The 24,745-nt window shown below is 37.3% G+C and overlaps 1 pseudogene; it reads left to right on the plus strand.

Annotated features, from left to right (window-relative positions):
* The window catches only part of LOC149299016 (uncharacterized), a 99,466-nt pseudogene extending 75,485 nt beyond the window's left edge, over positions 1-23,981 (plus strand).
* Positions 23,982-24,745: the final 764 nt, after the last annotated feature.

Raw genomic sequence — 24,745 nt, forward strand, 5'->3', positions numbered from 1 at the left:
GAAGTATAAAAATACATTTTTTACAATCATTTTATCTGCTGAATGCCTAAATAGACAAGGATTTTTCTGTTTCTGTCCAATATGCTATAAACATAACATGAGATGGAAAAGGCTAGACTAAAGCAGTGAAAAGCAGACTTACATGAAGAAAAATTACTTTCAATCTCTTATTAAAATCTGTTTTCCCAAATTTGACATTATTTGTAGGTAATATGTATTTGAATTAAACAGATATTATTATATATTCAAATTGCCAAATATTTTTGTATTAGAATGGACTGTAGGTGTGGGCTGTGGTGTGCTAGCTAACATTAATTTTAAGGCAAGACAGGAGGCTCATTTTTGCATTGTCTTTCTTTACTGTCACCTGTTTTTATTAAAATTCCAATTATTCGGTAACCAAGGCTAGAATAATTGTAAAATGTGTATTTTCAGCTGTTCATGTATAATTTACATTGTCTGATTTTCCCACTTACTGTAAAATAATTAGTATATAGATATATAAAGATATGTAATCTTCCTCATTTGATGTGCCCAAACATGTCATATATAGTTTTTTAAAGGCAGGAAGGTATTTCTTTATATACCTTGATCATCGAATTAAATGATAATAAAAAAGTATGGTGACAAAAAACACTTTTTCTGACTTTTATGTGTGCCCCTACACCTATACCTATACAAAATGATATATGCATTAGACATATGCAAAAGGCCCAAAAATGATTCAGACAAATTTTTTGGTTCGTTTTTAAATAACCAATTACATTTCCTGCTAATTCTTTTTGGATGAAAATTGGGGTGCTTTTCAAATTTAGAAACTAAATTTGTTGTCTGATGCCCTCATTCACTCTCTCACACTCTTATTTTCACTCTATCTACCCTCGCCCTCTGACTGTCTTCATACTTCTCTACCAACCGCTTCCGTGTCTTGCAGCTCACAGCTTTTTGCTTTATTTTCAGACATATGCACAATAAACATTTAAATATATTTTTTTTACATAAATATATTTTTGATTAATATGATGCTCGCATTTAATATATTAATATAGGAACAAAACATTTTGCTTTATCAGTTTTCTTTATTTTTTCAATAAAAAATTGGACAGACCTGTGCGATTACAAAACACCAAGGATGATTTTTTCTTTTATGTTCTGTAAAACAAAACACATTCACTATATTGAGCAAACATATAGAATTAAATTATACAATCAATAATCAATACATTTAATTATTAAATTGAAAATACAGAGTTTGTTTATAGAATTTATAAAATCATAAACAAATGCATCTCTTTAATTACATAATAGGCCGGTATTACAAAAGTCTGTCAACCTGCACCTAAGCCAAATATTAAAAAAATTAAGTAAAAACTAAAGTACAAATACTGGAAATCCACAAAGAAGCACTGAACACAAATATGGTTTCTATAAATCTTTGGTTAATCCTAATACAGTTAATTTAGCCAATAAAGGTACCATATTTACTAAACGTTCGTATTCTGATTCTTAGGAAATGCAAATTTACCTAATGTTGGTAAATTCGGTGATTTGTACAAAGCCACGAAAAATTAGGCCAGACCCCCCCCATGAGTCCAATGAAAATGAAGCAAAAGGCTCCAAATTTCCTTTTCGAATACATGGGCCCACATTTATTCACATTTACTCACATTGCCAAACACTCTCACCCTTTTACACTCCCATTCTCATTCTCTCTCTCACACACTCTCTAAATGTTCTCTACGGTCCCCTTTCAGTTCTGCTGACCGCTTCCACATCTTCTTACCTCATCTTTTGTCTCTTCTCTTTTCTATCTTCAATCTGCTGTTGTCTTCTTCTGCATCTCTGCGAACATAACCTGGTGGGAACTACCGCAAAAATGGAGCGCTTGCGGTGACACCCTCTCCTTGATCCTCAAATTTGGGGAGAGGTTGTCAATGAAAGCGCCTGTTTGCCCTAGCTTGAATTTAGGAAAATATGCTTTTGTTGTCGTCCTCTCCCCAGGGAGATGCAAAGTTCTCATGGGTTGCTCAGTGGACAGTGCAGTCTCTACATCTGACAGTCTGTGGTTTACTGCTTGTAACAACATCTACAAAATAACACAAATTAAAAAACAATATAGGACATGGACTAAAAATCCAAAACAGAGCTATCCTGTTCACATGAAATACATGAACACCTAATATCCAAGAATAAACAAAAATCTAAAAAGAGAACCAACACTAGAAAATCCATAGACAAACAAAGCATCATGATTGCTGCTCCTCAATGAAATGCATTTATCCTTTAGCATTTTTTTATTTATAGTTGGTAATAACAGGAGTTAAAATCCAAAATGAGTAAACATGGATTTTTAGAAGACAGTTATCTCATTTAGAACCAGTAAGCCCATACATCACATGCTTGCACCACTGAGCCACAGTGTAAACATGATAGTTTCCAACGTCGGATCACATTTAATAATCACGAGGAATAGAAAATAATGGAAAATCTTATGTGCTTTTTAAAATAGAAATTAATGTAAGTTTAGCAAAGAAAATGCAAAAATAATTTGTAGCTACAGCATAGAGCATATCACATTGTGGATACATTTCATAAATTAGAAAAAAGTTATCTGAAATAAACAAAAATATAAATAGATAAAATACACTTTCTCCATAATGTGGTTCTAGTGTATTGTGAAATGTTTAATGTAAATTGTCAATAAGACACCAACATGTTGTTTCTAGGCCCCTTTATATAAAAAGAAACCTTAATATTATTATGCATCTATACTCTATAAAGTATTGGAAGTAAATTATTCATTCATGCTAAAAAATGTATGTGTATTCAGTTCCATTACAAACCATACTACTTCAAAATAGATTAGAAGTAAAGTATTTCACATTGTAGCTATGAAGCAAGAAGGCCCTGCAGCAATTAGGCTTCCTCTACTCTACCTAAGTTTTAAATATGCCAACTGTAATTCAGTGAATTGCATGCTTGATGAAGCTTGTAATCTGTAGACAGTTCTCATGTTTCCTTCTTCTTTTGTTATGTACAAATACCACATCATAAATGATCGTTGAGAGCTAACTGAGACTGTGGAGTTTATGTACAAAATGTTGAACAGCTCATCTAACCAGAGAGAGTCAGCTTCTGTTGATAGGCAAGTTGAAAAAAAGTGTCTACACTACTAAACAAACTTGATCAACCAAGATGAGATGAGTTGGTCTAGAACTCTATTAAATTCAATATGACTGCCTGAACAGCAGCTCCTCTATAGTTAATAGACCTGCCCATCCTCTTTACGCTATTGTATTTTGGATACTCACAAAGTCAAATGGAATGGGATTCATGAGATCATGAAGACTGGCAATTCATGCGTATTACTTTAGATCAGATATAATGTCATAAAATAAACAACTCAGTTTTCTTAAACTTAAAAAAAAGCAAAGGAAACCATTCACTGGAAAAAAAAGAATAAATAAGAGACAATCAGGGAAATCAATGATCAGCTAGTGATTGCAGACACCATGGAGTTTAATGATAGCTCTACAAAAGGAGCTTAAAGAATAGTTAAGAAGCATGGTCCTTACCTTACAAACAGAATGATACCTGTCTGGATTCACCTTTTATCTATGGACAATTGGATACATTTAGAACTGACAATATCCAAAATCTACCAGTTAGGAACACTTACTGTCAGGCTACCAGATCCCACTAAAATGTGAATGATAATAAATCTTGCATAGTTAAAAATAGTCACAAAACCTGCCCTTATTATAATACATATTTTGTAAATTATGCACAAGGTTAAACTGGTCAAAAAAAGCAAAAGAACAAAAAAAATCAGATTTAGCACTGGAAATAGTTTGAAGATTATCCAATACATTTTTTGATGAAAAATCACATATACAAGTGGTGTAAATTCCCTTACAGTACAATATAGTCTTTATGCAAGATTTTTTATTCTTTTTTAATTTTCAGAACAGCCAACATATTACAGTCTACTTACAAATAAATGAAATTAGAACATATTTTAACATTGTAAAGATACCAACTCTAGTTTTTTCAAGTATTTTTATTGCTTTTATCTATAATAATTATTTATTTTATGTAATACTCTTCTGTCTATATAAGCTTCACTTCTGGTTGGAAATACAGCATTAAAATTTACATATTCACTAGATGTTTTAGTCAATCAATGACCTTTTGAATCTTTATAAAAATAGTCTGTAAGTGGGTATATACGTTGATTAAAATGCTGCTAGAAATTATTTGTAGTTTGCACAGACTGTGATCTGGATTAAATATATTAACTAACTTAATAGGAAGTGCTTTTCAAATCTTTATAATATGCAAGGGGATTGATGAAAATGTCAACTAAAAATAAATTTAGAATGTAATTAAAACTGGTGGAATTCATAATAATAATAATTAATATGTTGGTAAACTGTTTATTCCTTTTGAAAAATACACTGACTGTCCTAGGCAACCCAAATTTGTTTACGAGGGTCGCAGTTTCTATCCGCTAGACCAATGGCAAAGGTGGAAATAACTATTGGCCTAGGCCACGGTAAGCAGAGTTCCCTTTCTGTATTCAGGGTCGAGTGGGTTATTGCAACTTAGTTGCAGCACCTTGGGGTAAAAGTCAGGTGAGACTAGGTTTCCTACCTCCTTTTTGCTTAGACATCAATGCAGCAGCAACTGTTTCCACTTGCCCTATAGGTTTTGTCTCCATATTTGTTTGTCATATGGAGTTGTTTGTCATATGCACCATATTTGTTTGATGCACACATATATTCACTTGCATTCACATCTGCAGATGGATTCCCTTATGGCAACTATTCAATAGAATTTATAAGCGATTGGGCCTATGGCATCAAACATCATGATGAAGAAAACTTTTGCACTCCAGTTGGGCACCACTTTACCCAAACAGGTCACTCCATATATGACCTTAAAATCAAAACACTGAGAGGTCTTTTCAAAAACACACAAGAAAGAAAGACATTTGAAGCCAGTAAAACCAGAGGACTTAATGTGGATTTGAGCTTCTTAGCACATTATCAAAACTTCCTATAACCTGTGCCTTTTTTCCTCCTACATGCTTACCCCTGCTGCCCCCCCTAGCCTTATCTGTGCAGTATATGCCACTATTTACTATTTATGACCCTCTTAGTTTTCTGTCTGCAAATTCTCTACCTTGTTTTAACCCTGTACCCCTGTGTTTTTCACTTGCTTGGTCAGAAATGCTTTTGACTTGATAGAGGGAGGACTCCCGAAAGCTTGTCTATTATTTTAATTACTGTTAGTCCAATAAAAAAGGTATTACAAGATTCTGCAACATTCTGTTTTCTTGTATTCTTATACACTGGACTAATACGGCTACCCCAAACTACATTTCTTTGTCTGCAAGTATCTTATTAACTTATTTGTAGACAGAGCCGGCCTTAAGTGTTCTGGCGCCCTGTGCGAACTACTCCTCTGGCGCCCCCCCAACCCAAAAAAAAGAAAGGAAAAAAATCTCCCCCCCTCTGCCCCTTCTCACTATCTACCACCTCTGCCCCTTCTCACTGCCTTCCCCCCCTCTGCCCCTTCTCACTGCCCCCCCCCCCCCGCCCCTTATCACTATCTACCCCCCTGCCCCTTATCTACCCCCTATCCTTACTTACCTTGTTGCCGGAGTCCTGCCGTGGGAGCGGGAGGCGTCCGTCTTCCCACTCTGCAGCGATGCACGCTTCACAGCAGAATAAATCTGGCGCTCAGCACGAAACGCTGGCACCGCGACGGAGTCACGGAGAGTGAGGGGCGCCGAGCGGTTGCTGAAAACATCACGAGCAACCGCTCGGCGCCCCTGCCCAGGACTTAAATGAAAACACAGTTTTTTGGTTTTTTGTTTAACTTTATTTAACATCATCCATGTTAAATAAAGTTAAAAAAAACTTTATTTAACATGGAGGATGTTAAATAAAGTTACAAAAAAAACAAACAATGTTTTAATTTAAGTCCCGGATGGCACCCCTGTTGCTATGGCGCCCTGTGCGGCCGCACAGGTCGCACACCCCTAAGGCCAGCCCTGTTTGTAGATATGTTTGTACTATTACTTAGGCAAGGGCAAACTCTGGAAGTAGGTAGTCGGTCTGTAACAGAGAATTGTCTGCTTCTGTCAAGGGTTTGATGATTTGTGTTTTTTTAATTTTTGTGTGTATTTTAATTCTTGTAGAATTCAGAAGGAAGCCCGTCTGGACTTGGTCCTTTGCCATGTTTGAGGTTACTTAGAATGGTGGAGATTTGAGTCTTTTTGAGATTTGGCAGGAAATAGAATGTAAAAGTAGAGTGTAGGGTTCTCCAACTATCCACTAGGTGAAGTGCTGATTTCATCTTTAGTGGGTTTCTAAATTTCTTACCATAAGATAGGTAAACTGTGGTCTAAAGATAGATCTGTCCATGCATTAGAATATCCCCCTATTAAAACATTGTATTCCTTGTGTTTTACTACTTTTCCAAAAATGTATTGGAAGAAAGGTTTTGAATGTCCACATGGGCTATATATGTTGCAACGTAATATGGTTCTATTGATTTATTATGTAATGCTGTATAGATGCGCCTGCATTTGCTGAATAGTCCTCGAGGTATGTGAGATATCCTGTGTTTGGTATCCTGTTTGCATAATTGAGGAGATGAAAGATGACTATTCTGGGTCTGGAATTTTAGTTTTTTTGATGACCTGTGAGCCCTTTCTATTTTGGATTTCCATTCTGAGGTGTTGGTAACTAGGGCTTTTGGCAGCCAGATTTGGATACCGGAGTGATACTAACACGGCCTGCTCTTTTTGTGTTTTGGCCGTCCGTTGTTTGTTTGTGCCAACAAGCTTAGGCCCCTTTCTTAGGTAGCTTCACCCACGAAAGTCATGAACACCTTATTTTCAAGGTAGAGACTTACAACATAGGTAGCTAGGCTTTTTGAAACATGAGAAATTCAGCAAAAGGAAAAGAGGCTGAGCCTGGTTGATCCCAAAATTCTTAATTACATTTGCAGTGTTCATCTCAAACATACTGATTTGTTAATAGATCTCATCCCATGCAGTGTTATTAAAGCATGTGGTGCATTTCCCCTGAAGATAGAATAATTAATCTCCTGCACCACTATTTTTTACAATATACATCCTAAACAACATTGGATGCTTTCATTTAAAAATTATATTCTAGCTATAACAAATTCTTTCAAATCTATAAAGTTCAGCAGTACTTAAACTAATCAAAACCAAACAAATAGGCAGCTCTTCAGAAATATTTTATTTAAATGTAATTGGGTTACTTATATATAACATATATAGTATGATGGACTGATTTGTAATCCAAAAATGGGTTTAAAATCTGGTTATATAATGCACATAATTCGAACAGTAGTTCCTCATTGTTTAATAATTCTGGTTTGGACAAGCATTTCAATTAAATCCCATACAATTGTATTGTAACTGTCCTTCGGTATGCTGGGAAAAAGCCTACTGGTCTAATTTAAAGATAAAATGGTAGAACTCTAATAAGATTAAATGTTGTGGCTACCTACTGCATTTAGTAGGTCATAGTAGAAGGAAAAGTCTGATAAAACTGAACATTAAAAATAATAGAAAAGAGAAATTGCAGCTGTGATGTGAGCTGGTTGTAATGTCTACTTTTTAGTTGATTAATCTAAGGGTTAGTAATAATTTTCATAGTTTTTTCATAAGCACTCCTTGTCTATTGTGTTCTAAGGCTTCCAGTTAGCACTGCATGGAAATTTGAGCCTACTCAATGAGTGGGCTAGAACTGCATTTTCTCAGTTTCGTGCTGGTTCCCAGACAGTAGCTGAGGCATTTGTAGATAAGAATAAGTAGAAACTAAAAGTGAGAACATTTTTTACATATTAACCTAATCATTTAATACACAACATATAAACCCTGAAATTACATCTCTATGCTGCTGCTGGCCGGTACTTCCGCCGGGGCTTCTATGGTGGAGCACGGGAAGGTCATGTCACACCGACACTCCGTCATAGAAGCCCCGGCAGAAGTGCCGGCAGCAGCGGAGGTTGTCTGCACACGTTCTACACTTATGCATCTCTCTCTTTCCCCTCTTGTAGCTTTCCTGCAAGGAAATTTGTATATAAGGCTAGATGGCAAGTTCACAGACAGTGTTTTCAACTCCTGATGTGTCTGTATGTATTTATGTATAATTGGTGTGTATGTATTTGCCCCAATTAAATTGTAAATTGTGTCATTTGTTGGCACTTAATAAATAAAAACTAATATTATAAGGGGGGGTTCATTCCTCAAATGCCTTTTTAAAACAGATGAGTAATATTCACAGAGAATTATGTTAGGTAATAGTTAAAATTAGCATTTTGTTTTCATTCATTTTTACACATATAAGGTTATTCAGAATAGAAGAACTGGAATCTATCCCAGCACAGGGTATAGATAATAATAATGTTGAAATATTCATCCTTAAATACGTTTTATGTTTTAGCCATGCAGATATATGATTGGTGTATATTAGATGAATATCACATAATTGCTCCTTAATCCAAGAAACTGTGAAGCTCATAAACCACTCAATGGCAATTTATAACCAGTATTCGGTTTTGTTAAATAATGAGGATCATTGTTAAGGATATCAGCCTATTACTTTAATTATTTATTTCCCATTCAATTGATGCTGTGCTGCCAGGTCTGAACACAATATGAAGCAAACAATGTTTCTGAAGCATACTGCATCAGATGTAGTGCCAACATAGAATTAAAGTTTTTTATTCCCCAATATATATTATTTCTAGATTCAGAATATAAATAATATATTAAATATAGTATTCAAATTGTCTCAGATGAATAAATGTTGTATTCAAGAGGGATTGAATGATCAAGCACACTGATCTACTGCCAAAAATTTTTTTAATTACTACTACTTTAAGTAAGTCTGGTTTATTTTAATGTTACAGCTTGACTAGAATTGCCAACCAGAGTTTTTTTTTTTCGGCAGGGAAATTGAGATGTATTGTAAAGCATAGGTGTTTTTATAATTCAGATTTATAGTGCTATGAAAAAGTATTTGCCCCTTAAATGTTTCAGATCATCAAACTAATTTTAATATTAGACAATATAAAATATAATTTTTACCCCCTCAGTCCCATGGGTTTTTGGTACCTCAAAGCCCAGAGCAATTTTGCCATTTTTGCAGTAAGTCGGTTCAGCGATGATTCTTCTTTCCTGCGAATAGTGTACCCATGTAAACTATATATTGTTTTTTTCAATGAGAGACAGAGCTTTCTTTTGATAACATAGTTAGATGATTAGAATTTTAGTAAAAACTAGTGAAAATTTGAAAAAAACCCCATACCATAAGGTGTACATTATTCGTAGAATTTTTACATTAGGTATGATGGGATTGCAACTCTAATTTTAAACAAATAAACCAAAAATACCCACAAAAGTATATATTTCTGTAAAGCATACAACCAGGGGTATTTGGGCACTCTTCACGCAGCTATTTGGCCACCAAATTATTTCCTGCGCTTTTTTTCGCAAATGCTGCTGCGTTGCTTAGATTTTTTTTGCAGAGTGTATGTGTTACGGTAGAGAAACCCGGCCAAAATTGTTTAGCTGCATCTCCTGATTACGGAGATACCCACATCCTTAGTTATTTTTTTTATTTCTAGAGAGCCATATCCATCCCTTACATATATTACCCTATAGGGTAGTATTTTTTATACTTATGGCTTAACGGGTTTTTAGGGTTGTGAACGGGGGAAGGAGGGTTATAGTTTTTAGAAGTTGTGTTAGAGCAATGGGATGTAAAGGTTTTTTTCTTTTTTATTATCTTTTTTATATTTTGTTTAATTTTTTTATTTCATTTTTTAAATGTGTTTAATTTTTTGTATATTTTTTAGTGCAGCATGGTTAGAGGTCCGCTTAGGGACCTCTTGAACATGTTATTAATGCCAGTGATGTCACAATGACATTACTTAGCTCACTTTATTGTTTTTTTTATTATTTATTGTATTATTTTAGTGGGTTTTTTTTTAAATCACTAACTTTTTCTTCTTTTTTTTTTGCTGATTCATTTTTCAGCATGGGAGAAGAGTGAGAAACATGCGATCCCCCTGCACCGATCCTGCAGGGGATATCCTGTCCTCCGATGACCTTGCAGTATTTCACAAACACTAGGGGATGGTTTTATATGCTCAAACATTTTGGCATAAAGCAGTCTTTATTTACTGATAAAAGTAGCCTAAGGAATTCAAAGTGATAATAAGGAAACAAAGCATTTAAAGGCTCTAAAGGAGCCTTTATTAATCTTATTTTCTCTTTTATATTCTATATCTGTTGGTAGTTTGCAAAATTCTCACAAATGAAAAAGCTAAATATTACAATAGCACTTCCTTATTTTCAGGAAGATGTAACCTTTTATAGTGACTAAATAGGTCCCCTGGAAAAATAAAACCAATTACATTAAGTGTTAAACTACAATTAAATGCAATGCCATGTATTAGCTTTAGAAACCTCACATGGAATTCGGATAAAAGTAAAATGTAGTTGATTATCTGGAACAAATCCAAATATTAACTGTGTGGCTGGAACTTAGCAATCATTATTGCTTCTGCTTGGAATACAGTGAATGCATTTTGGCCCCATTTCAAATGAAGTTATGAAAGCATCCCCAGATTCATTGCTTTATAATTTGTAACACCCTCCCCTACTGACATTCAAAGGGTTAAAGAAAAACCTCAGATTCACCAGTTCTAAACTGCCTCTGGAAATACATCAACACAAGTACTGTGCATCAAGGGCTTCATGAAATGAAGTTGTCTCCTTCAATGGGCTGTGAGATATATTTGTTGAGGGCAGAAACATCTTAATACACAGTATGCTTGGCTTCCCTGTTAGTTGTTACTCTGAACAAGTGATGATTATGTTATATTTTAGGGCATCTGGGTGTGGCAACATTAGTTTTCTTTTCAAGCCACTGTTATTTTATCAGTAGCCCAGACTAAGATGTCATACTAGTAGCTTTCGGTCTATAGAACATCTACAAAGTTTACTTCTCTTTTGCCTTGAAGACTAAGGGAAAGTTATTTTTCAGGCATCTGAAAAAAGGACAGAAATAGTGCAAAACTGTCTCTTTAAAAATATATACAGAGATTTTTTAAAGAGACAGTATTACACTATTTTTGTCCTTTCTTGCTTATGTCCACCTGTGTTCCTGAGGGGGTCATCCAGTCCGGCTTTAACAAGAGAGCTATTTTTGTTGATATTCTGTTTTTTAGTGGCAACAGTTACAGACTGAGTTGGAGTGTGAGACAGTTTAGCAGAGGCTGAGATTAATGCTCATTCATCATATAAAATAGATAGAGTCAATTAATAAAGTAATAGTTTATTTTAGTGCAGGAAGTTTACTGGTGTGGGGTGGATTGGAGAAGCTATAGTGTACCACTTTAGTGTATGTATATAATTTATATATGCCACTTACAGAGACTGCATTAGACATTTTCCCCCAATTAAATTTAGGGCAAAATCTCTAGTTTTTGGTCAACACACAAAAAAATTGTGACAAAATTAGGCATTTCACTGTGCCTGCACACAGTGGGTGTTAGTTTTTATTAAATATTGTACTGTTCATGAGTAGAATTTAGTTTATTAAGACGAATTAAGATGAATTTTTTTTGTTAGTTTTTGACTTTCGGGCAATAATTTTAGTTCCCTGCCCATTCCGTTTCCTGAAAATTTGGGGGGAATATTTAATTTGGGAGCTAAATTTGTTGCTCAGTGCCCACATTCACTCTCTCACATCTCATTCTCGTTCACTCTCTCACGTTCTCTAAATGTTTCCCTACCCTCTCAGACTTTGTTGACCACTTCCACATCTTCTTTTTCAACAGCAGTACAGGTGTACTTCATTGGTTGATGGCAGAGGAGGCCCCTGCAGGCAACCAATAGAGTTGCTAGTACGGACAAAGCTGCTGTGTAGTGCGTACCACGTTAACCCCGTATTAACCCTTCTACAAAAACAGCAAAAAACCGAAGAAAAACAACGAACACGAAACAAACTGAACACAGGAACGGGCGAATATTCGTGGAATACGAAGATTCCCCCCCCCCACGAAGATGAATATGAAGAGTTGGTCGGCGCCCAAGTCTAATATTTAGCCATGTTTGTTTTCTATAGACAAAATGCTAAAATCTGGATAAAATTAAAATAAATACATAAAAGTGTGATTATTATTTTTTTGTAAAATGCTTAAGCTTCATATGTCAGGTCTATGTTTGATGCAAGTTATATAATATACCAAATTGAAAAGTCACAGCTGGATGGATATATTCTATTTTAAAAGAAGATGGCAGCAATTGTAAAAGCTTGAGCAGATTATGGCAGAAGGTAGAGGAGATAACACTACAGAAAAAAGCAACAGAATTCATTTTATACGTTATGTTGATCACATACAAGGTGACCTCACCCTGATTAGATTTCTGAGAACGATAGATAGAAAGATATATTTTCAAAAAGTGATCATAGGCACTTTGGTTTGAAATTTACTCTTGATGGAAAACATAGAAAAAATCTTAGAGTCAGTCAAACTAGGAGCGCTAACACAATTGCAAAAAGAGAACGTTTTGAAAACAATCACAGAGAAAAGCAGGTTAAAGTAGCTATTAATTCCTTGAAATCTTCCATAGTGTTCTGGCCACTATCATAAAACATTTGTGACAACTTTAATACCAATACAAGCTAAGGTGTTCAACACTATAAAATAACTAAGTGCCATTCCAGCAGAAATGCTGTCAGTATAGGGCTGCAACAATTAATCGATACAATCAATAATAATAGATAATGAAAATCGTTGCCAATGAATTTAATTATCGTTCAGTTGAATCGATTTTATCGAATGTAAGATGAGGGTTTTCTGGGGCAAATGCTCTGAAAAATAGTCTTTGTCTTATAATCCGACCTCAAATAGAGGTTGGATAATATCACTAAGATCCAGATCCCCCGCAGCGCTTCAGGGGACCCGCATCCTCCTCTCTGAAAGCCGGCGGGCATCTGTGTGATGCACACAGACATCCTCCGCAACTGTCCTCCACTTCCGCTGGGGCTTCTATGATGGAGCACCAGCATGACATGACCTTCCGGTGCTCCACCATAGAAGCGCCAGCGAAAGTATCGGCCAGCACAGCGGAGGTTGTCTAAGCGTATTGAGCAACGTCCGCCACGGGCAACCTCCGTTACTGCCGGCACTTCCACTGGGGCTTCTATGATGGAGCGGTGCTCAGTCATAGAAGCTCCAGCGAAAGCGCAGGACAGCAGCAGAGATTGTCTACGTGCATCGTGCAGACGTTCGCTGGCTGCTCCTACAGGACACCAAGGAGTTTGGAGCACGGGAAGTAAGTCTGGGGGGTGCAGAGTGGCATATAGGGGGTTATAAAGCATATCGGGGGGCACAGTGGCATATAGAGGATATAAAGCATATTTTGTGATTATAAATGGAACAAGACAAGGGTGTCCGTTGTCCCCATAGATTTTTGTAAAAATTAGGATCTCATCAAAAGTACACGATGTAGAGCAGGGTAATAAGGAATATAAAAAAGGGCTCTTTGCAGATGACATTTTTTATTGGCATTAAGCAAAATAACATGTTTAAAACCTCACGTTGAACATCTCTGAGTTAGATCTTAGTTGAGTCAGTGTAGTAGCACTCCCAGGTGTCCTGGGATCTTGGAGGCTGGGGAGAAGGCCCCTGGGGCTCAGGGGAGAAGGGAGTTTAGGACTGTTTTGTGAATATTTTATATACAGTATTGTGTTCTTTCATTTCCTCTTCTTTGTTTCTCTTCCAATTTTCTCATTTCTTTATGGAACGAGGACACTCACAATGTTTTTGATACATGCAGTAGTCTCATTGTTTTGCACATAATGTCAGATGACTTAACATCATGTAAAAATGAGATACTACACAAAGTTGCACAGAGATATACTCCTCTTTCAGGAAATCCACTTAAAGACCAATGTAACACCTGCCTTTTGGAGCTGAATATTTGAGGTTTACTACCATGCGACTCATCCACACCAAAAGAAGAATGGGGTCTGCATCTTCCTCATAAGCCCTTTGAACTTTCAATTCAAATTGGTAAAAGTAGACAGACTAGGATGTTTCTTAATGTTGATTGGCACATTGTGCGGTTGTGACCGCTCCGGAAAGTGGTCACAACCACCACTGCGAGTGATTTTGTCACTCGCAAGATGGCGGCCCGTCCTTTCAAAAAATAAAAGAGTTAAAAAGTTTCGAAGAGGGACCCTCCTGAGAACTCTTGCTCCACTTGCAGGTTGAATACAGGTACTGTATTACAATTAGACTTGTGCATTCGTCTTCGGGCGAACATGGAAACGAACACAAAGAGTGCGTTTTCGTGTTCGTTCCGAAGACACGCCGAAGAGAAGACGGCGGCGGTAAAACGTAGGCGAAGACGAAGACACACACCACGAAGATCTTCGTGATTGTCTTCGTCTTCGTCTACCATTCCCCCCCTTCATCTTACCTTGTCTTGTCTTCGCGGCTTTGCGGCATCGCGGCAGTTCCCGGAAGTGGAAATCCGCAGGTTCGCCGTCACGGGTTACAGGGCAGTGCGAATGAGCCTATTGGTCGCCTACAGGGACCTCCTCTGGCATCAACCAATTGGTTGATGCCAGAGAAAGACCCTGCAGGTGACCAATAGGCTCACTCGCACGGTCTTTGTAGCCCCTGACAGCGAACCTATGGATTTCCGCTCCCGTTAACCCCTTCGATGCTGCGTTAACACAGCATCGAAGGGGTTAACGGGAGCAGAAATCCATAGGTTAAAGGGCCGTGCAAGCGACCAATAGGCTCACTTGCACGGCCCCTTAACCCTTTAAAAAAAAGTTAACCCCTAACTAATTGAACAGGGAGGGAGACCAGTGGCATCGGCAGTGCCGATGCCACTGGTCTCCCTCCCTGTTCAATTAGTTAAATGTCCGTACGAGCGACTTTATTGGTCGCTTGTACGGACATTTAACCCGGCACGGACTAACTAATTGAACAGGGAGGGAGACCAGTGGCATCGGTCTCCCTCCCTGTTCAATTAGTTAAAGACCAGTGGCATCGGCAGGGCAAGTTGCAGCATTGGGGTTTTAAAACCCCAATGCTGCAACTTACCCTGCCGATGCCACTGGTCTCCCTCCCTGTACAGAGTTAAATGTCCGTACGAGCGACTTTATTGGTCGCTCGTACGGACATTTAACCCGGCACGGACTAACTAATTGAACAGGGAGGGAGACCAGTGGCATCGGTCTCCCTCCCTGTTCAATTAGTTAAAGACCAGTGGCATCGGCAGGGCAAGTTGCAGCATTGGGGTTTTAAAACCCCAATGCTGCAACTTACCCTGCCGATGCCACTGGTCTCCCTCCCTGTACAGAGTTAAATGTCCGTACGAGCGACTTTATTGTTCGCTCGTACGGACATTTAATTAATTGAACAGGGAGGGAGACCAGTGGGATGTGCCGGGTAAGTTGTAGCATTGGGGTTTTAAAAGTCTGCACGAGCGACCAACAGAGTCGCTCGTGCAGACTTTTAAAACCCCAATGCTGTAACTTACCCGGCAGATCCCACTGGTCTCCCTGTTCTATCAGTTAATAAATTATAGAACAGGGAGACCAGCGGGATCTGCCGGACAATTACGGCACCAGGAGTATAACAGTCTGTACGAGCGACCCTATTGGTCGCCAGCAGGGGGCTCGTCTGCCATCAACCAATGGCAGACGAGCCCCCTGCTGACGACCAATAGAGTTGCTCATACGGACATTTAAACTCCTGGCGCCAGAGCGGCTTTAACCCCGTTTTAACCCCTTAACCGGGGAAAACGAAGAAAACCCGAGCACGAAGAATGTCCGCGAATATTCGCCCGAAGAGAAGACAGGACCAGGCGAATATTCGCGGAATAAGTTTTTTTTTTTGCCGAAGACGAGCACGAAGACGAACACGAAGAGCCCCCTGGTGCCCAAGTCTAATTACAATGTGATTAGTAAAATAAATGGGGGAAAAAAATTGTAAAAAAATAAATAGTAACACGTAAAAATTATTTTCAGCTGATGTCACCATCAGGGGAACCCTCCAGTTCCAAAAAATGTAAAAAAAAAAATTAGCGCTTTATCTTGAAACCATTCTCACACGGAAAGAGCTAAAATGCATGTTAAATGCCTATGTCTACTTAAAAAAAATATATGATTTGATGGGGTAATATGATTTGGTCGGGTTCAAAAATTTCCCAATTAATACAGGGGGAAGAATGACCACATGTCTCATTTCCAATTTGAAAATTGCACACGTGCCAAATGTGGACTTTTAGTCCCCAAACAACCCATGCATGTAGGGTATCACTGTACTCAGGAGATGATACTGAACAACATTATGGGGTATTGTGTGACAGTGGCATATACCAGGAGCTATACATTTATACCTAAAGTACAACGCGTGTGAGAAAAATACTACTGCTAACTTTGACAAAGGCTGGTGGTAGAATAAGTGCATGGAAAGAGTTAAAATACCAGCATTTGAAATATCCTGGGGTGTCTAGTTGAATTAGCCAGGCTCAAAGATTTACCAAATAGGGCATGGGAAGTGGATCACCAAATAAAGTTCAACATTGAAAAATGTGCATGCCTAAAATGTGGCCCTTTTGACCCTAAACGGACAGGCAAACCCATGCATGGGGGGTATCACTGTACTCGGGGGATGATGCTAAACACATATTAGAGTGTTGTATGACAGTGGCATATACCAGGGGAAGAAAAAAAACTACAAACAAATGTTAAAAATTAACCCATCCACGCCCAATGGCCACTGATTATATGGTAGCATGTTTATATGCTCCCTTTCACCATCAGCCCCCAATGGTTACTCAAGTCCACTGGACACATTGAAGTATATTAAGGACTTTATTATCCAAACAATGACAGACCAGAGATCAATATATTGAATTCTGGAATTATTCCCAAATTATTTTACAAATAGAAACTGTTTGATGACTCAATATTTGGTTGTCCTTATTTTCAGTAATAATTCTTTTTCTCTTACATTATAATTCATGAGGGATATTTAAAAAAAAAACAAGTTAATAAACTCTGGCTTTTATAAACTTTTGTCTTCCACAGAATCCTGAGGCATAAATCATCAACGTTTCATATGTATTTTGGGATCTTGGTTTACAGATTTTATTTCTATTCATTTAGCATGTATTATTTTATGATATATTTAAAAAGAGAACTTTTGAAATTATTTTATGATGTAAGAATAAATGAAAGTCAACTCAGGGTAAGGCTTGATATCAGATGCTAATTACAGTTCAAGTATAACACGTCACCCTTAATTGCGGGCTTCTGCACTTCCAATTAATTTCAAATTAATCACTAGATCCAGTTATTTCTGGAATATATTTTGCATTTCTTGGTTCTGAAAGAAAATATGTAGGTACTATATTTTAATTATTGAATACATATTGGTTTGCTGCGTATTGTGATTCGAAAGTGTGTTTGTTTACCACCAATAGCAGCAAAGAGACAAACATGAAAATCAAAATATATAACCAATCAACATACAACAGGCACTATAAAGCCTGAAGACAGCCACTCCTCCTCCTCTTCTTTGCTGCTGCCACCAATTTTCCTATATTGATTGTTTCTATTATTGATTTTTCATTATCATTTTTTAGCTGATATTATTATTGCAATTACCGTATGGGCCCGAATATAGGCTCCACTTTTTTCCCTCACTTTAATGTGGTGGTGCAGCCTACATTCGGGGGTTTAGTCCAGGGATGTGCAATTCATATCGCCCAAAGCCCGGGGCATGCAGTTCCAGGCGCTGGAGGGGTGTTTTTTTTCTCTTTCATTTATCCCTGCAGCGGGTGAGCAGCAGGGTTAGGATCCAAATCCCCCGCAGTGCTGCAGGGGACCTGGATCCTACTCTCCGGCAGCGATGGACGTCTGCACGTAAACAAACTCCATTGCCGGCACTTATAGGGTGGAACACGGGTGTGACATAACCTTCCAGTGCTCCACCATAGAAGCCCTGGCGGAAGTGCTGGCAGTGGAGGTTGTGTACGCGTATCGCACAGATGTTCACCTGCTGCGGTGATGTGCTTAGACAACCTCCGCTGCCGGCACTTCCGCCGGTGCTTCTCTGTCATAGAAGCCCCGGAAGTGCCACCCTGGTGTCTAGCGGGGCCAGCTGGTGGACGTCTCCGCTGCCAGCACTTCCGCCGGGGCTTCTATGATGGAGGTTGTCTACGCACAATTTAAATTTTAGATTATATATGTTTCAAGGCTATTATATTCTCTAATTTTCAAGTACTCACCAATCTCTGTCCAGGACCATGTTTAATGGTACACTTTGCATAGTTCCTTGCATTCTTAAAACCTTAAGTGTAGAATACTCTTATGTTTTGAGATGCATCTGAATATCATCAAGTTTAGTTTGTTTCTTGGAGTTTCAGTTCTTGAGCCAAGTTTCTGTTCAATTAATATAAACTTCAACTGATTGATCTAACTCATGAGACATAAAAGCAAGCTGGCTATGCCTTACTGAATCTAACCCTCTGAGAATAGGACTGTGTTTAAATGTTATATTAATAATATATTAAGTAATGTTAACAAATGTTATATAAGTTTTGTTTTATAACCAGTCTAATATGTAACCTGCAGTCTTTCTTCCTCTCTGGTGGTAGTATTTCTAATGACAACCAGTACTCCAATTAATGCAAATAAAAAAAGGCTTTCTTTAGAGGTTCATGGCAGCTCTCTTTCGGGCTCTTGAACAGCCATCACAGCCAATGTGTGGTGGTATGTACAACTGCCAGCGGAGATCTATAGCTAAATGCTTGTTTGTGGACTGCACACCACCTGCTGAAATATGATACCATATCCTGACCCCCATTACATATAACTAACTGAAACCATGAATTATATTGTATTAATTAACCATATTCTGTGTTTTTCTTTCTTAATTGTAAGGTGTGAAAATGGTAAAGGTTACAATTAACTAATTGCTGGAATTCAGTTAATGCATGAATTAAGCATATGCTGTAAACAATTTCTCAAGGATCTTTTTCAATAACATACGTTGTACTAAACAAACACATACTAGTCCAGTAATTGTATTATTGTCCATGAAATGTGTACATTAATTTTAAAGAATATATATATATATATATATATCTATTAAGAAGACACAAAATATGCGATACTTTATGCTTCTGCTATAAGGAATGACTGGAAGAAAAGAAAAATGCACATTGTCTTGATGTTACCTTTGACTCCTCTCTCCTGCATCACTGACATTCAAACTCTTGCCAAGACCTTCCACTTTTCTCGGAGCTATACTTATACAAGTCACCACAAAATACTAATACACATCCTAATCATTTCTTGTTTTACCTACTGAAGTCATCTCTTATTTCCTTACGACCACCAAGGAAATCTATTAGGAGTATCTCAGCAAATCTAGACATTGGCCATTATGTACTTGTTATGAAACTACATATGTTGTACTGTAAAGCACTAAGCTTCTTGCTAATAACAAAAATATAATGTTCCCCGTCACTTTTTTAAATACTCAAGACTCTGTACTCCATGCTCTGTTTTCCGGGAAAGATTGTTTCAATATTCTGTAAGTTATAGTGGAGGTTAAGGATGGCAAAAAGTATAAAATCATTATACAGAAGAGTATTTGTTTTCAACTTTTGTTCTCAGGGATTTAAACTTCAAGTATATTGTAAGATAGTAAAATGTATTCAGTAAATTTACATATTATGAAGTGATATGAGTTCAGTTTGGCATGATTGATGTGTACTGTTTGCACTATCCTACAGATAAAATGGACTCCTTTTTTCTGTAGAGAGATTGACAGAATATATATTAATAACAACGATTTTGAAAACTAGACATCTATTGCCTTTAGAGTATTGTGATCCCTATTTCGGATTCTTCAATAACCATTTACAGATAGAAATTTGAAAGCTTTAAGTTTTTAAGAATGAAAATAGTTTTTTGTGTATTTTACGACTATGGCACGTCAAAGTAGTTTAAGATTATACAATATGCTCAAAAATATGTTTGTGTTTGCTTACTTTAGAAAATGCTTTAAAATCATGCATTATTATTTAACCCCTCAGTCCCCTATGGACGTACCAGTACGTCCATAAAATGCATCCCAAGAAACCCTTATGGACGTACCATTACGTCCTTACCGTCTTGCACATCCCTGCCGCTACACAGGATCAGCCTGGGCTCCCTTCTGTCAGTAAAAACCAGCATACCCTGTGCAAAAAAATCTAAGCAACACAGAAGTGTTGGTGAAAAAAAAAGGGAATAATTTCTGTTTTCATTAATCTGGATTTTGGATACGTCATTAAATTGGATCCATTAGGTCTAGTGAAAATATACTATATGGACAAGAGTATTGGGACACCTCTTAATTATTGAATTCAGGTATTTTTATCAGACCCATTGCCACAGATGTATAAAGTTCAGACTTTCACTGGCATTAAAATCAGCACAAAAACTGTGTTGCAGAAGCTTCATGTAATGGGTTGCTATGGCTGAGCAGCTGCATACAAGCCTCAAATCACCAAGTACAATGCCAAGCGTCGGATCAAGTGGTGTAAAGTACACCCCCACTGGACTCTGGAGCAGTGCAAGCATGTTCTGTTGAGTGAGAGCTCAAAAAGTTTACAACTAACAAACTTTGACCCTTATAAAATGCATTCCATATGCTTCAAACCTTGAATAATGTTTATCTAGGATTTTGGTTAGAATGCCTAACATTTATATGAGCTCTCCCTCTCCTATAAAGAAAACCTCTTTGATATAATTTTCTTTTAAATATGGTACCGTTAGGATAATGCATTAAAAAAGAACCTCAGGACACAGTAGTAGACAATTTTAACTTTTCATCTGTTTCTTCGTTCGCAATAAAAAAATGATTCCGTGGCATGAGCCGACCTGGTCAGACTAACATTTATTGTAGGTTTCTCATGAATATCTAATTCTCTAAAACTAATATTTAAATGACTACAGCTCTGCAGTTTGTAGGTCACAGTATCATTCTGCATTAAAGGATATCTCTGATTAGTTTAGTCTATTACATTTCTTCCAAGAACGCAAAAGTGAGAATCACAGGATGGGTTAAGTTTTAGCATCCTAGGGAGACCATTGTGAGTCAAGGCAAGAAAGCAATACTGTGTTGTGGTTTCATAGCAACCATGTATATCCACACTAATTTTTCCTTGGCAGGAACAAAGGTTTTAAAACCCACAAACCTTTAGCTGTTCCTTGTACATTTAGTCACTGTGATCCTACATAGTATATCATATTACAGAAATACGCATCTTGTACAGGAAGTTGTACAAATAAGCCTTAAATAAAAATGTCTCTATGTTTGAGATTGTAACAGTTATTTTTGTTTACAGAAGAGATCTTTAGCAATTAACCCCTTAATGACAAAGCCCGTACATGTGCGGGCTCAAAATGCATTGTTTTCAATGGGTTTAGGGACCGCCCATTGTCCTTAAAGGGTTAAAGTATGAAAAGGGAATGAAAAATCTATTTTTTAAATGTCATAGTTCCATTAAATTAAATTAAAACAATTGTATAGTATATACTATATACATAACCTTATTATTGCTAGATTTAGTATATAAATTGCAGTGTCCAGGTAGCGATCTGCATGCAAGCCTCACATTACCAAGTACAATGCCAAGCATCAGATCAAGTAGTATAAAGCTGCCACATGACTCTGGACCAGTAGAAACATGTTCTGTCAAGTGATTAATCACTCAGTCTGATGAGCGAGTCTGGGTTTGACCGATGCTAGGAGAACATTACCTGCCTGACTGCATTTTGCCAACTGTAAAGTTTGGTAGAGGAGGGATAATGGTATGGGGCTTTTTTCAAGGGTTTGGGACCCTTCCTGTGAAGTGTGCTTCAGCATACCAAGACATTTTGGACACTGCTATGCTTACAAATTTGTGGGAAGGGCTTGGGAAGGGCAGTTTTATTTTCTGGCATGACTGTGCCCCAGTGTACAAAGCAAGGTCCATAAAGACATGATTGGATGAGTTTAGTGTGAAAGAACTTGACTGGCCTGCATTGAACCCTGACCTAAACCACATCAAACACCTTTGGGAAAATGAAGATTGCAAGCTATGCCTTCCCCTGTAACATCAGTGGTGGAAGCAGTTATAACTGCAAAGAGGGGACCAATTACATATTATTGTCATAAGTCCCTGTTGGTATAATGGTCAGGTGTCCATACAATACTTTTGTCCTTATAGTTTACCTAGTGCTGTGGCAATTGATTTGCATTCAATATGATACTGTGGGTGCAATATTATGCTGTGGCAATTGCTGTGGGCACAGTATGCATTATGAAAGGAAAGCTTGGTTCTCCTTGCAGAGGAAATTTGAAGGGATTCTTCAATTCCCTGCAGCTTATCTAAACTTCACTTTTGATTGAACACAGCCCAGTGGTGAGCATAGTATTTAATGGTTCCCATTTGTTTTTTAGAAATGGACATCCGCAAATTGTTTTCACAATTGGATGAAGCGGAATCTGATAAGGAAGCAGAAAAATAATCTAGACCTGGTGAACAAGAGGCAGAACCAAGCACATGCAGTTCTGCAGGTCCAGTTTCAACTCCAGATATTGTTTGACGAATACACAGTGCTGTGAAATGGCACGTTGTTGTCTTATTTTGAGCTATACATGACATTACTTTAAGTGGGGGAAAAGTACAATCAGAAAAGTTCAAAGTCTGTATCAATTTCACATTGTAGCAGGTGATGTGGCCCTAAAGAATCATGAGGAAAATGTGCCATTTAATGCACGTTATACATCAGTTCAAAATGAATTGATTACATTATTTGGTGAAACATTAAGAGAATATCTAGTATCCTTAGTCAGTAGGTCAAGTGGAATTTCTATAATTGCTGGTGAGAGTGCTGACATATCCGGAAGGTAACAGACATCAATTGGAGTACATTTTTTAAACAAAGGTAGCATCATAGCCCTTATCAGAGAAGAACTCCTTGGGTTTGCATCCTTAAAAGAAATTGATGCTATCTCAATTGCAAATAGCATTATGGATACATGCTCTAAATTTGGATTAAACTTAGAAAAACTAAGATGCTCTTGGCAGGAAAGCAAGGTGGCATTCAAGCCATAATGAAGAAAAAATATCCTAAAGCTGCTTTTGCTCACTGGGCAACACATAATTTGTTTGTTGATGACCTGAATGCTGTTCCTGATATTAGGAATTCTTTTGGCACAGTCAGTGAAAGTCATCAAGTTGCTATATGAGAGTCTAAAAAGAAGATCTCTTATTCCCAATGTACCATTGCTGAGTGAAAAATGATGGGCAGCTAAATACAAGAGCATTCAAATGTTTAGCTGAAACTATGAAGAGATTCTTGAACAATTAAGCTTACTGGTCACTACACCTTTAGGTAAAACATACCAGGTGCATATCAATTGCAATGTTTCTCAAGCACAGTAAACCCCCTCTTTTACTTGACCATAGTAGCAAACTACTCTTCAAGATGTGATCCAGATTCTTCAAGCTGTTTAGCTTGATATGCTGAAAGGTACTGTATGTGATCATGTGCAAGATCTTCTGACTGTGTTCCGTGATTACAGAGAGAAAAAAAGAACAATTTAAAGAAATATTTTTAAATGTTCAAACAATAGCATAAAAATGTAAAATCAAACTTAGTGTTTGAGGTGGCTCACTTGTGGCTAGCAAGTGTTTTGTTCTAATTTTGGTTGCTCTCCTGTGGAATAATAATATCGCCAATCTATCTATGTGCCATACATGGACACCAATTATCTCATCATTAGAAAGTTGGTTTGATAATAAAACCAAGAAAAATTTCAGTGGCCATGCAATTTATCTATGTTTTACCTAAAATAAAGGTGTTCAAATTCCTTAATGGTCAAGTCCAGATAAGTTGGCAGTTGAGTCAAATATGCAACTCTTGCAAGTTGGACAATAATTCCTATAATCACTACAGTCATCTATTGCAATGTCGACTTTATTGAAATTCTGAAATGTATTAGTTCAAATTTTGAACATTTGAAGAATAATGATAAACAGGTGTTAAGTAATGATTTATGATGTTACTACGTTAGCCACTAAAGCTAGAGTTTACAGGAGAGCTGCATTTTCAGCTTGCATTCACTGAAGGGCCAACCCTGGAATGTTTTTGTTAACATAACTCCACTTAATATAGGGAAATATTATCAAAGTGTAATATGTTTTTATTTGTTTAACATTCATATTTTACTGTTTTACATTTTCATGCAATATTGAAGGGCTAAAATATCAATAACGAAAGCTGAGCTTTCCTAGTTGAGGGAAGGCATGGCAATTTCCTGTGACCGCTCCTGTCCTTTCCTAGGTCCTGTTCATTCCTTGACATGCAAAAATGATGTAGGCTAGCCACTTTGAGTAGCTCTGCCTTCTGAGTTGGGCCCATTACCGGCCTTTCATAAGAAACAAGGAAGGAAGAGATCATGGAGACCCTTCCAGGTATCTACTCAGAGTATAGATCACACAGTGACATAACAAGGGAAACTTTAACTGCACCCGGAGTTGACCCTTGAATCTAATTTTACATTTTGTCAATTTAAACTCCAACTCTCCTGTGAATGAATAGATTCCATAGTATTC

This window comes from Sceloporus occidentalis, unplaced genomic scaffold (assembly GCF_023333645.1).
Source record: "Sceloporus occidentalis isolate IW3139 unplaced genomic scaffold, rSceOcc1.0.p SCAF_30, whole genome shotgun sequence".
In the NCBI taxonomy this organism is placed as follows: domain Eukaryota; kingdom Metazoa; phylum Chordata; class Lepidosauria; order Squamata; family Phrynosomatidae; genus Sceloporus; species Sceloporus occidentalis.